Here is a 16,320-nt window from a genome sequence, read left to right on the forward strand (position 1 = left end):
AAATTGGTTTTTCTACTTTGAAACAGAATGAAAGTAAATTCATATTATATTGTATCGTTATCGGTCATTTCTCAGAACCGTTGAGTCGTCGACGTTAACTTACTGAAAATAACATTATGGTATGTCGTCGTTAAGCAGGTTGTCGTCGTCTATAAGTGTCCACTGTTTAGTTTGGTATTATTGTACAATATTTATGGTAATAAAACGAAGTATTAAACCTTATATATCTAATATCATTATATAGGTACTAGAAAGAGTTACAATTTAAAACTTTTCAGCATAGCTATTATTGGGCCACGTTGTCACCACTGCACATACGCAAAACATATTAAGTGCAATTATATTACCACCACACACGCGCAAAAAATCATAGTGATTGTGAAAACTTAATGAAATAAATATCATAATATAATCGAATCGGCGTCATATTCTGACATATTCACGTTCTTACCCCGTCCCGCGGTATCAATTTCTTTTCTGACGCATGCGCAATATAAACATCGGGGCTAAACATATTTTCTACTACCAGCGCAGACTACGCGTCGTGATATTATACGCTATAGCTCTATCCAGTCCGTAGTATTATTTAACTACGAAACTGTGAATTTGGTAACAAGACTTTAAACTTTTCGGTTTCCGTATTATTGTTATTTATTCGCTTTAACGTGTATTTACGATTTACGTATGTGTCGCGTGTGATTGTGTACTTAACTATTACTGCTGCTGCTCGGTTGACCAGAAGAACTTAGAGGTATTAATTATAATGTGCATATATTATGTTTATATCAATATTAACATACAAAATGATTCTAAATAGGTATGTGGTAAAACGTCGGGAATTAACAACTAACTATAAGTAATTAAATTTTAATTAATACACCGTCTTGCACTGTAATTGTCTAAGTCATACTCATTTTTTTAAAATTTTTTTATTCGGTTTAAACTTAATTGTATGTGTTTAATAATTTATTAAACCTAGTCCAGTCCGATCCGTTCCGGTCCGGTCTAGTTCTGCGTCTATGTACATTGGTCTGGTCCGAACTTAATAACAAAAAATGTTTCTAGTCTAGTCCCTAGTCTTATCCATCAATTATTTATTTATCGGTCTGGTTCAGTCTAAAATTAAAACTTTTATCGATTTAGTGTGCTCTAGTTGCACTGTCTTACATATTGGTTTGGTTAGGTTAGGTACCGTGCAAAGTTCTATTATATTATACGCGATAATAATACAACTTAAATGAACAATGAACATATATGTCTGTTTATATATTCGTCCTCGAGATGGTATCATGTTGTTGTGTTAACGACGTATGTTATAAATGCAAACAGACATAAAAAAGTGGCGACGATCTCAAAGCCGTGCACATTATGCAATATGATCACGGTAGTATTTGGTGTTAACGACGGTGATGGCGTGTAGTATATGATAGTAGTAAGCAGTTATGCAAGGCGATTTACTAAGTATGCAAACCATATACTTAAAAATCATATTTTAAAATTCTTGAGGTTTATATTCTGCTTATGTGGTTTTTTGGCGATACAAACTTTTGTTATTAAATGAGGACCATCATTTTTACTGTATATTGTTTAGTGGATATTAATTTTTTAAACTTAAATGTACCTATCTGATTTAAAATTCAAATGATTAGATTTAGAGTTATTAAAAAAAATTATCAAAGCTATTGGTTCTTATAAGAATTGTTTTACAAAATAATAAAATAGATATAATATCTAATCAAGTGCTTTTTATACTTGAACCAATTTAATAAATTATAAATATCGGTAGATTAAATATAATAAATAATACTAATTTTTTCAATTTTCTTTACTCTCTTTATCTTACAAAACCATTATCATAACTTACAGTCACGATAAACACATTTTTACATAGCTAAAAATTAATGTTTCGTTTAAAAATTAATTTTGATACACTAAAATTTTCAAAAAAACTGTATGCTAATTAGTATATTGGAGAAAAACGAGGTCGTAATTTGAAATAAAAACAGTTTTCATCTTTTCAGGACATTCCTTAAGTAGTAAACAAAATTTCAAGGGTCTTAAAACATAGTCTTAACGTATATTTAAAAATTCCAAAATTCAAATTTTTAGTAATAGCATTTTTGTAAAAGAAAAACAGGAATGAGCATACCTGTGAATCATTTTATGTATATACGTATGTACAATATGTCCAAGAAAATCGTGCATCAACCTATTTATCTTATGTTCAACTGAATACTGATTTTTCAATAGTTACGTATAAGATCACCATTAAATTGGAATTGTTATGGATGACTGTCAAAACATCTGGATTTAAATAAATTGGATAAACCATGGTCTTACGGGAATCATCCAAAATAATCCTCGACGGTTATTTTGGGACATATTGTATGTACCTAATTATGTTGTTATAACTGATGATAGTAGTTGACTTTATTTTAACGACTGCAGCAATAACAGCCTCGGACTGTTGTATGGCAGATGTTATTGTATACTCTTATTATGTAATATACTTATATACCGTCTATAGTGAAGTAGATCGGCTTAATGGCATTTTAATAATTCAATATATTAAAAGTAGAAGAAAAACGCTCGACTGTTGTCTTCGGAGTTGTTTTCAATATAATAAGAAGAATGTGTCCCTCGGCGGAATAAAAGTACATTGCTGAAAATTCAATAGGTACTTTACTTGATCGAGTTAAATTATTGTTTTCGCGAGGATACTCGACACGATTAAAGGACTTAAGTGAATGCAATTTCTTTCAAATACATTAAGCTCGTATTTTACATAATAAAACGCACTTTTGTATATACATTCTGCATAGTCAACTGAATATTTTGTTTTATTTTTTTTGTGCAAATAAAATTCCGTAGTAAATTTTATGAAATATCGGAAGTTATGATGTTACGCATAGGTTATATACGCATATATAGTACATATTATATTACATTTACTAACATGTAATATATAAAAGCTCGAATTTGTTGTTTTTTAAAATTAAATATTCAATTAACGTTAACACTTTTTAAAAGACTCGGTTAAGCATTCGAAGTTTTGTTATTCAACATAAGATTCATCGTGGAGAAAATTAGCATTGCATAAACAATATTATTTATATTCTTAAACGACCAACCGTGTAATGGAATCTACTACATAAACAGTCGCTATCGTTGTGGCCTCGCATTCATGTTATTCAATCAGAAATTCAGCATATTAAACTGTTTTTTTATTAGCAATTTGTATCTATTAAATTAATCCAGTGTTCTAAAACATGTATTAACAATAGGTTGTTGTTAAATCATTTACGGTTGAACGAATGTTTTAAACTGCATATTATTATTTGAACTTAAATTTAAGATGCTTTAAGATAGTTCAATTTTTTTCAATAATAATTTAATATTATATTTTTTCTTGTTTTCAGAAGCACAGCCGGACAATACCAAGAAGCTTTATCAGGTACGTGGACTATTTTTTTCTAGAAGTATTTTTAAGTAAAAACACGAAAACTTCATTAATAATACAGATTGAAAAATGAGAAAAAATAATTTGTATAATATATTATTACTGGTATCGTTCATTGGTATGAATTCAGTTTGAAATCAGAAAAAAAAAAAACGATTTTGATTGTAAAATAAAAATTTTTAAAAATTTTAGATTTCTTATGGTACAAAACAGGGGTGGATCCAGAAATTTTCCATGGGAGGGGGTTACATAGTTAAAAAAAAAAGCCATCAGATAAAAAAAAGCGAAAACCTTGATCCAATTATATATTTTTTTGTTTAATTTGGGAGGGGGCCTTTGCCCCCCTTGAATCTACTCCTAGCTCAAACGAATTCGTGTTTCAATATTTGTGCTTCTTTCCCTTTCATTCTTTTCAATGGTTTTTTTTTTTTTTATGAAAAATGAGGTGTTTCATCTTATTTTAGTTTTGAATCTATTTAAGTAACAAATATTTGGACATTGCTTTTTTTTTTAATGTCATTTAAATAACAAACAGTAATTAACTTTTATTAAATAAATTGGTTATGTTTTTGCTTCTTTATTTTGTATTACTCAACTTCATTCGGAAAAAAATTGTTATAACATTTAATATTATGAAATAGATGGCGCTAATTTGTATTTTAATTTTATTTGTTTTAATGTGGTTATATGAGAAACATTTTTTGTTGTTTAAATTTACTCTATAATATATATTTTTCCTCAGTTATGTATATAAACGAATAGGTATTGGTACAACAATAAAAAAAAGGTGCTTGATAGATAATACTATATTATATAAAACGTTTATAAACGTATACAAATTATCTATTTCACGTAATCTATTCATTTGATTTAATTATTATGTCTGAGTAGATAGTGTCAATTAATGATTTCAGTAAGAAACTTCATTTAATGAAAGTAAATATGTTAAATATATTAATGATATGTTTTTGTACAAACATTATAATTCTTAGAAAATTTATCCCTATTTAATTTTAATCATAAGTGTATGATAAAATGTATAATATAATGATTTTGTGTTAAAATAAGAATAATAAATTAGGTTTGCCAACTATTTAGTTGGAGTTTATCTCAAAATTATACACATTGTTCTATGAGTGAGTGTCATTAGATTACCGATTAAGTGTATTAGGGTATATAAAGGTGTAAAATTGTGTTGAAAAATGGTTAAAACATTAATTTAATGCTGGTAAATTAAATTAATTCCATTAATTAGAATAATATAATTAAGTTATTATATTTCAATTAAAACTATGAATTAATTTATTAAACTTTATAGGACTGTAGTTAATATACTTGTGAATCAAAATTGATAATTTTACCACTGACAATTTTCTAAACAGTTTCTATTGAAATCCATTGAAACAATATACCTAGTCGTAAATATTTGAAAAAAGAAGTTGATTTTTCTGTTATTTGATATAAAAATATATATAAAAGTTTCAAAATTGTAATGAAAAATCATCAGTTAAAAATAAAAGAAATATATTCTTTTTATTTTTTCGAAATTTCATATAATTGATCCTCTTTAATTATTAAAAATTACTATGCGTACAACGACATAATAAAATAGACACTATACATATACATATATATATATATATATATATAAGTAAATTTGCGTTTATTATTATTAAAACCTTAGGCAGTGAGGGTATATAGATAGCTTATTTATTTTCTTAGGACTGTGTTCCAATGGCGCGTGCAAGACGTATTGGTAGTTGTCTACCTACCATATAGTTTATTATGACTTTATTTAATTTACAAACATAAAAAAAAATACGATTGTAGTTTACTTAAAAAAAATCAAATGAAAAAAATATACGTGGCAATATCAATAAATTTGTTTTTAAAGCAATTTTGGCTACATCGTCATTACCAACGTCAAGTCTTTTTAAATCAAATAAATGTTTAAATCAGCTAGGTATATACATTTCTTACAATGGAAAAAGACTAGATTTTTATTTTGTCTCAGTCCCTGGAGTATACAATATTAAGTCGAATTCGTTTAGTTGTAGCCCGCTCACTGACGAAACCGGAGATGAATTGTTTATAGCGAACGTGTCACGCAAGTAGAAAAAAATAAACATCACATTTTAGATAAGTTTTTATAGACTAGGTCATATTTTTGAGTGCAACATTTCTAAGAATGTATACATAATTTTATTTCAGTTATTAACATTTTTACTTTTATTTTACTGCATAAATTACGATAATTTCAGATTACATTATTTTATCCGAGAACTTTATTATGATTATTGATTTCATATAGTTTTTTCACTAATTCCGTAACCTCAAAATATCAATTAAAAAATTGGATTAGGTTATTAAAAAAATTAAAAAGTGGTACTGGTTATGTTTTAGTTTCAAATTTTTCTTAAAGTTTCGTAATTTTTTGATGTAATTACAATCCTATAAATTCGATTTTTATATATAAAAGAAATTTTTTTACCAAAATAGATAACAGCCGATCAAAAATTTAGAGCGATAACTTCTGTACAATCATAAATATCAAGATTACTTGTTATTAAGTATTTCATATAATTAATTTATATATTATTTAAAATTATCAAAACATTAAATTTGATATGTTATACGAAAATAAAAGTCCTGTAAATTTATTTAAAATAATAATTTTGTAAAAAACTTTCAGGAAACATATATTAAACTTATAAACCACTGTAGAATAAATTAATTACAATAACTTGCAGTTCGATATATTATTATAATATTTTACTTATACACTCATGAAAATGTATTTTAAAATTAATAACTCTAACGGTATTAAATAAATTGTATACCTTTTAAACACGGACATTATATTGATTTAAGTTTCTATTCTAATTTCTAAATGTCGACAAAATATTATTATTCTTAATTATTTTATTCAACCGTGGAAAGTTTTGAGATGTGTCTTGTTTGCTTTGCTGATGCACAACAAATGTTTTTATATTACTCAATAAATAACTTTTTTTTCATATTCTATAAACACGTCACATGATTGCTCTAATGTATGATTACCCCAGATTTTGGCACTGAAACAACGTGAAAAATACATTATGCTATCGTCCGTCGATTCTGAATTTCCAAATAGTTTACTAACGGATGCATTTGCTGCAAAAAGCAATAACGCTAAAAAAAGATTTTATTCTGAAGACGTCACGGTATATTTCACTTGGCTTCACTAAAATGTATAGTCTCAGACCTAATCCGAGTGCATTACACGTTACCTCGATACTAGTTTTTTTTCACTGTCACTATCAATATATCTTAAGTCGAAAAACAACAAAATACAATGTTTCATAGTAGCCGTTACAATATATTAATATATTTTTTTACATATTATTATATTATATGTATACTGTAATTGTCATAAAAAATTGATTTATTCCATTCCTTATATGATATACTATTGTTATTGTATGTAACATCAACCCTTTGCTTGCGTTCGTTGCAATTAAATTAAAATATCATAATAATTTAACATTTTAATGACTGGCCGTCTATAAAATTTATTTATTTTTTTAATTATTATTATTATTATTATTTTCTACTTACTCCCGTGATACGAATAATTATTTATAATTGCACACAATGTACTCTTGACAAGTGAAGGATAATCTTTTACTATTCGTACATTCCGTATACTTTCAATATGTTTCCCATTGTATTATTATTATTATTCACGTTTGAAATTTAACTGATGGTATACATTCATTTTTGTCGATGGTACTTTATATCGCTGTATAAAGCAAGCTGTAATAGATATTTCTACAAAGATTTCTGTAAGACTCTACGGTTGAATATAAGCTCTTTTCCGACGAAACGTATATAAAAGTATAAATTTGTTTTGATCCTCTTTGCGTTTATTTATCTTTATGTTATGGAACAATCTGGCAGTACTAATAAAATGATAGGTTGGTACCTACTCACTGGTTTTCAACTGGAAAAGATTCTAAATAGGACGATACATACATTCGATTTTTTTAAAGAGCTACCGGGAATTCTAATAGAAAATTATGAAAAATAAATATTTAACACTTAAATCTTAACCATTTAAATGCATTTTAGATATAATGTTACTATTATTGGTGATAATCATGTATAATTACACGAAATTATGTGGAAATACTATTTAACAAGATAAAACACACTTATTGAAAGGTTGAAGTATATTTTAATATTTTTGACGATATTCTGTATACACTAGCTATAAGAATCACTATTTCTCTGAGAAACAGCAAAATCATTTTTTTATTAAACACATTTACTGCGTTACATCATCTATCAAATAAAACAATAATGATTTTTAAAATTTAATTACAATAGAAAAAGTATCTTTTGTGATTGTACAAACCGATTTGTCAATTAAATGGTGCGAGGCTATTTTTTTATACATTACATCCGTTCCGTTCCGAAAAATTGTTTACCTGTTTTTTTTCGAGTTAATTGTACGATCGAGATGGAGAAAAAACAACTTCATTAATATATAGAAAAAGCATAATTATCGACAGTGTTTTATGCCTTGATAAATTAATGTTTTGTTTCATGGTTATTTTTTTCCAAAAAAATATTTACCTTTTTTTCTTGTTTCATTTAATTACTATATAGTAACATGTTATCGTAAGACTACTATATTATGTGACCCAACGTATGTTTTTCAAAGTTCATAAGTATAATGAGGGGATGAGTGGGTTGAGAGCTTATCTTCAAAACAAAATGTATTCAAGCTCCTCACGAAATTCACAAAAATAAATTTTATACATTTTGCAATTAAATTTTTATTTATAATTATTATTAATTGATTTATTTTGTTTAGGATGGTTTTAAATCTAAAAGCCATTCATTTTTCCAACAATACTCGTGCTATGTTCTTTAAGTTAAAAATGTAATTACTTTTAACTATGTTGCATAACATAATCCTTTTTTTTTTTACAAAAGTAACTTCTAATCCATATATTATGTAAAATATACAAACAAGACGTACATATTGTTTTGCACAAATCATTGGTGTTATTAAGTAATCAAAATCAAGCAGAAATATTATTTATAAATTATAATTTTATGAAATATAATGTCGTATTTTACTTCCTAAATGATTTATTACGAAGTGTTAAATACTTTTATAAATACAAATTAATATATATTTCCATAGAAAATGATAGTCTTATTCAAACACAGTTATTTCAAATGTTTTAACAATTACATTATCATATAACTCAATTTGACATTTAAAAAGATGTTGGTACATTTAAGTTCTTAGGTAATTAAAAATTGATCTAAATAATCAACAACTTTTAGAGTTCTATGATTAGTTGAATTTACTTTTTGACAATTATTCATACGTGTGTTATTTTTGTTTTGTGCATTTACTTTTATAGAATTAGTTTATTTTGTCTTGGTATAGGTCGTAAAATTATACTCTATAGAAAATAATGAAATATGTATTCGATTATTGAATAATTTTAATGGAGATTTTAACACATTTTCATCTATTTAACTTTTAATTTCAACGATTAAAAATAATTATAAAACAAAATTGCCTTTCAACTTAACGTATCTAAAATGTTTTTATACTGTTATAATAGTAAACTTAGTGTGGTTCGTAAAAAAAATAATATTTATTTGCCTAGAAGTGATCATGGAATTTGTATTTTGTATTGTGCCTCCGATGAACACGCCAGCGGGGGTCGAACCGATTGTTAAACTAATTTATCTTTCAGTATTCTATTAGATAATCGTAAGTCATGTTAATAACGGTGTGTGATAGACGGAGGATCGTATTTGAGTATGGTTTTATAATTTTTTTCTCCTTAGTTGTTTATAAGTATTGTATTTACCTTGTGAATGGCTATAACGACGTTATTTACGCGCTATGTCCCAAATAATATTCGTATAATTATCATTCCAGTATTAACGCGAATATTAATTATTACCACTGACTCGTCGACTGTGTTGTAAACTATGAGGGGACGATGACAGTGGCTTGAAGAATCGTTGATTGTGCGGGGGTGGCGTTTTGTGCATGCAGAGAGGGTGAGTGTAAACTGAGGGCTGTTTTGCAGAACTGTTTGTGCCCACAGCATCAGGTTATTAATGCAAAATACCGTTAATTAATCGCACATTTTTTAATTCCTCAAATGGAGGTTTTTTTCAAAAAAACTTTTAAATTGAAAAAAAAAAGTTCGTTTTATTTCATTAATTTAGTAACGATTGGCGCGTGCGATGTTGGCGTTCAGTGAATAAAAACTAAGATAAAAAAATTGATGGAAGCGACAGACGCTTCAATTTGGTCAGCAATAATTATTAAATTACTATGTAACCCGGTTAAATTAACGCATTAACATAATTTATAATGTCTTTATGAAAATCAAACGAATTATGTACGTTTTAATTTTTATAATTATTATTTTTGGATGCCTAGTGAATAATTTTTAATTTTTTTGAGTGGTTTGGTTTTCAATTGTATTTTTTTCATGTCCCGCTGAAATTTTTTTTGTTAAATCACCGTTAAAATGGTTTGAATAAAATGTATCAAACCCGTATATTTTCATGAGAACTATCTGCAGGTATGATATTTACGCAAATTCTGTCCTGAATCATTTATTTTTAAATGCGTTGATTTATCATGGCTTTGAAATTTAATGTCAACAACACAACGGATCACTGTTTTTCTAATGTTAAACTGCTGTTATTTTTATTTTCTCGTAAATTAATGATGAATAAAAGAGCTGCTCAAGCAAAAAAAAAAAAAAAAAAATTGTCTGACGAGTCTATCATATATATTATATTTTACTCGGTGTATTAAAAAATTTTATTGTAGAAATGTCAACCGTTCAATATTTTAATTATCTTATATTTTGGATTACCTAATCTTTCAATATGGTATTTATTTATATTAATTTTGATATTATTTTTAAGATTGTATTTTATATTTTAATGCGAATATAAAAATATATAAATTTAATCTAATAACTTAATAGAAATATTATTGAAAAAAAAAAACGGTTTTATTCCGTCAATTTATTTTTTCGAAGCATAATTTATTAAATTAAAATTATCAAATTAATAGTTATCAGTTGCTAAGTAGTAAAAATAAAAAAAAAAAAACAAAAAAAAAAAAAACAATTTCCATACAGTAAACAATTCTGTTACACTAAAACCGGTTAAACTTCTTAAATATTAAATTAATTATGTTAACTGTTGGCGTTTTGTAAAATTCATTCATAAAATTCGTTCTACTAAAATATTAATTTATTAATCATCGATTTTTTGATTTTGATTTTTTACTTTTCATTTATTTTCTTATTATTCAAGTTGATACGATCGACAAAATTTCTTATGGTAAAGTATTTTAGTACCTACTCAATTTTCCCAAGTCTTATAATTTATTTGTGTTTTCAGCTTAATATTTTTTTATTATTATAAACAATAATGTGTTAACTTATGAATTCTACTGGAAATCACATATTATTTTATATAGTGGTTTCAAACATTATGATATAAATGCCGAGAAACCTATTAAATTCATTGTTTTAATCAGTATAATGCAAATGTATAACATGATATTAAAATAAAAATACAGATATTTGTATTATATAGCTATTTGCTTAATAAATGTAAAAAAAAAAAAAAATAATGAAAAATTGAATAGTGATATAATTTATTATTTAAACTCATAAAGTTGTAAATTATAATAGGATGTTATAAAAAATATAATTAATTATAATAGGTACCTTCCCCTAATATTACTAAAACTCATTACTTTTTTTTTTTGGTTAATTTTATTGTTTCCGACAGAGTTTAAATTATATATTAGTTTGGAAAATATATAATTTAAATTTGGTTGACATTTACTCCATAATTTTTATACATGTTCACAACTTTGGTGTTATTGAAAAGTGTGAATTAATAACTGGACGCGTTTGGTATTATGGATTCTGTGGGTCAATGAAAATACAGTTAAAATAATAATATTATTCTACTTCTACATACAATAGGTTAGAAAAAAACTTGTAAGTAAAATAAATGTAAATTTAATTTTTCTCTTTATTTATATTTATTATGTAACAGCGTTTTTATTTTGTATAAACTACATACGTTATATTGTTTTGAGATTATTACACTAAAACTATTTTTTATTCAAAACATATGTATGTCTATTTTGGACATAGTAATATGAAATTAATTCAGATAAAAATAATTCATACACAACTAATTAATTTTAATTTGAAAATATATTATGTAATTTCTTTATTGTACAGTAGTTAACAATAATTGTTTCATTCAATATTTATAATACTGTATAATATTAATATTATGTATTGATTTTTGGTTCAATAGTAAATAATCGTATACGATTAAAAATAATTCTAGATAGATGGTCTAACTTTTTGGTAACAAAAATTACCAAACAGTTATTTTAAATTATTTTCACGGGTAATCATATTTAAATTTGTAAACCTGATTATTTTGAAAATTCTAGGAATATTTGATTTTTTATTTTATAAAAGTCTAAACTATATAAAGTTTTTATCAAAACAACCCTCAAAGTTTAAAATTGAAATATTTTATTTTATTATAAAAAGTGTCGTTAGACACAAAAAAAAAAAATAAATAAAAACACATATTATCGTAAAATCACTTAGAATCTAAAATAAAATAGATATAACAGTAGAATGCTTTATAATGCAATTAACTGTTATGTAAAAACGTTTTCCTGGAAACATTTCGGTGGCACTATATCGGATTATAGGTAAATAGAAATTTGTTTTTTATTTAGTAAAATTATCCATTAACCGCTCGTGACGCATTTAAAATAGTTTTTGTATCATGTGAATATACATATACAAATGATATATACAACTACATTTTGCTGGTATTTCCTAATGAAAACTATAACTTTTAACAAGATCTAATATCTATAGGTACACGTGAACATAATTTTATTATTTAGTCATAATTATGTAGTTTTTTGTTGTACTAAGCAAAGTTTTTCATCCCTAGTTAATTTTCCGTATATTATACCCAATAGTATTTATGGCAAACGGAAATATGTTTTTAATTACTATGACAATATTACTCAGATACATTATTATAAAATATACAATTAACTTATATTGTCTTTATAATTATTAATCTGCTCACAGCATTACAATACAAATATAATATTATAATTTATTATCCTATAATAATATTAAATAAGAAGAAAGTAATATAAATAAATTACATTTTTATTATAAAATAATATAATTTTAATTAATAATATAACTTGTCGGGCTATCACTGAATTAAAAATATGTATCATTTGCTTCCACATTTAATTATTACTGACATTATTTAGTTATTCATTAATATTAAAACATAAATATAATATATACCTACTCCCCTATTTATCACACACTCCTAATATTATTACATGCATTAATGTATGTTTAAACTGATATAATAAAGATAAAGATTGGTACGGTATGTTAGATTTTTTAAGAAGTAAGAGAATATAATATTTTTTCCTTTTGAATTTAGATAATCCAAAAAGATAATTATTGAAAGTAATAATATGATTGTAGTTCTTTAGTTGATACATTATAATATTTTTCAAAACCATATCAAAACAAATATTAATAAAAAAAATCCATCGACTATAATCTCAGTACCAGCTATGTAATTAAAAAAAAAAAAATTTCATAATAAATGTTTTTTTGAATTTTATATTGTTATATTTCAAAAAAAAATTACATTTATTTATTATTCTAGTTAAAATATAATTCAAGAAATTTTTATTACATTTAGATTTTTTTTTTATCTGAATGATAGATTTTTATCGATAAGAATAAGAATAAAAATAAGGTTAATTATAAATACTTGATGAATAAATATTAGTTGATAAAATTGTTAATTCATCATATATTATTATCTTCTAAGTTCAATTTGATGAATTTACGATCCTTGGTACACAAAGTTAAATAAGTATATTAAAAACTCAATTTAAATGCATACAAATTTTCAAAAAAAATTAAATTTACAATATTAACAGTAAAAAGTGGTGATTTTAATTTAAAAAAAAATAATTGTTTTCTATATGGAGTGCTTCTTAAATGGTATAAAATATCTAAGTATTTTCAAATATTACTTTAAGCTTATTTAAAAGTTCTAAGAATTAGTAATAAATTCGTTATTAAAAGAAAAAAAATGGAGATAAGTAATGAGGATATTTGGTAAATCACTTGAGTATTATTTAATGCTGATATTTGATAATAACCATTTATAATTAAAGGGTGAAATTATTAAACTTAAAATATTTTTGGTTTTGGATATTGTTTTTTTAATAGTGGTTAATTGAATTAATATGTTTGAATAAAATAATAATAATAATAATAATAAAAAAAAAAACAATAAACGTACTAGATAGGCATCTCTGTAGATCACTGTGAACTCAAAATAACGTTAAAAATGTTATGATATAAATCAAATATGTATTGTATTCACAATTTTTATTTTAGTAGATCAGTAGAATATACATTATCATACACACACGCAGACGGGTAGTCAGTGTTTTTCAAGTGTGGTGTTTTTATTGTTTATTGAAATATATCTTGGGAAAGGGAGGATTTACACATCCTTAGAGGAGTCGTATAGTCTTATTAAAAAAATTATAAAATCTAATTAACTTTTATATATTTATTATTTTTTTTTTGAAAAACAAGATTAATTTTCTTGTATGTTAATAAAAACACCAAATTCTGATTATTTAAAATAATTTCTCACTGTATATGATCATAACTAGTAATGAAGCTATAATAATTGAAAGTCTGTACATTGTAGAATACAATTTTATTTTTTCATTGCCATTGGCTATCGTTTTTTTGTAGATTTTGTTTAAATGTTTCTGGCCACAAAGAAAATTTAACTTGAAAGAAGCATTTTTAGAATAGTATAATGTATTTTAGTTTTAAACGACCGGGAATGAGTGGTTCAACATCAAATACACTCTCCTTGACTATAAAGTATAAACCGCACATTTTTGGACTACATACTATCGGTAGTCAGTAATGTATACTTGTGGATCTTCTAAAATCAGAGTCGAATCTCTAGAACATAATACACTTAAATATATTATTATAATGTTAACCAATGGCAGGAAATCGAACTTATATAGCCCTAACACTGACGACATCGGGCAAATAAGATGCTTCTACGTTAGTTTAAATATGCAATATACACATACACAATACATTATATTCATTTATTATACACAGTATAGTATACTATCTATATAAATATATAGGCACGGGAATCTCTCTGATGTTTGACATGGCCGAACGGTTCACTTTGATGTGATTCAGTCGAGGCACGCGTAATGTTGTACGTATGTGCATGCCTGTGAATTATTACGTATCTCTATATGTAGGTACGCATAATACTATTATACTATATTATAAACTACTACTGTGTAGTATATTGTGATATACAATTCAGTTGTGTACAATTTTGAATACATAGATAGGTTAATCTACTACGCGTTATGCGCATTATGTGTGTATTATATTGCGGTGTGCGAGTGCGGGTTAGACGACAGCAACCGACGACGTGGTCATTTCAACCTATATTGTAGTTTACATGATGATATTGTTGTTATTATAATAAACCAGGTGGGCTGACCGATGGCGCATCACGATATACTTTAGCATCATTGATCTATAAATATATAATATATGTTTATAAATTATATTATATTGGTTAGTGTATGTTATAACATATGAGCCAGATGAGATTGATGTAGCACCCTTTTAACATCACACACATACACATATGCACGCGAAATGATATTTTTTACCTAATATTATATTTTAAATTATAATAATATGAGCTATTTGCTTAGTCCTTAACTTTACTTTAAAATAAATATCTTAAAATGAATAAGTACGTTCAAAAATATTTTTGGAGTTCATTAAGATTGAAAAAGATCACTTTTATGTGGGTTCCATCTCATGTAGGCATCCTGGGAAACGGAAAAAATGTATACAATGGCTAACGAAGTGGTTTCGTCTACAACAAACACTCAAAAAAAAAAAAAAAAAAAAACAAATACCAAATACCAAAGGGCATATCAAGTTAATTAGATTAGGATAGAATACATAATCATAAAAATAATCAAATTTATCCTGATAATAAGATAATCGTGTAGTCGTAATTTACCCATTCATATATATCTGATCAACAATAAAGAATTCAGTCTATCGTGCGACTCGTCATGGAAAATATCCAATACAATTGAATAAACATAATGTTATCAAATCAACACAAATCATTTTTTAAACATATAGACTTAAGTAAAAAAACTATCAATATAATGTTGCAATAATTTATAAGCAAACAATATAGATTTAAATAGTCTGATATTAAAGCATGTACCTCTAAAAAAAAAAAATAATATTTTATGTTCGAGCAGTTATTGGTTTGTGGTATCGAAGTAAAGCTGAATATTTTATGACGAATTCCAAAATCATTATTCATCGGAAGCTTCGGTGCGGAGCATAGTATTTGGTTATCGTTATCGGTGATCTATAATAATAATCTATAACAATATTATCCATAATATAAGATAATTTTTACAGGGTGCGTAACATATATTTATGATTTTTTTTTTTTAGTGAACATCTTTCATAGTATGATTTAAGTACTTTTCATTTGAGGTTTTTGTATTGTATTTTTAATTATTTAAATTTTCAACTTCAAAATATTATATCTTTTTGGGAATATTAGCGTACTTATACAATAATATATACGAAAATCAGTCATTAATTTTTTATTTAAATTTG

At 25.2% G+C, this 16,320-nt stretch overlaps 1 pseudogene; it reads left to right on the forward strand.

Annotated features, from left to right (window-relative positions):
* The window catches only part of LOC112591434, a 391,626-nt pseudogene that overhangs the window by 70,791 nt on the left and 304,515 nt on the right, over nt 1–16,320 (forward strand).

This window comes from Melanaphis sacchari, unplaced genomic scaffold (genome assembly GCF_002803265.2).
Source record: "Melanaphis sacchari strain LSU unplaced genomic scaffold, SCAv2.0 Contig134_pilon_pilon, whole genome shotgun sequence".
NCBI classification, from domain to species: Eukaryota; Metazoa; Arthropoda; class Insecta; order Hemiptera; family Aphididae; genus Melanaphis; species Melanaphis sacchari.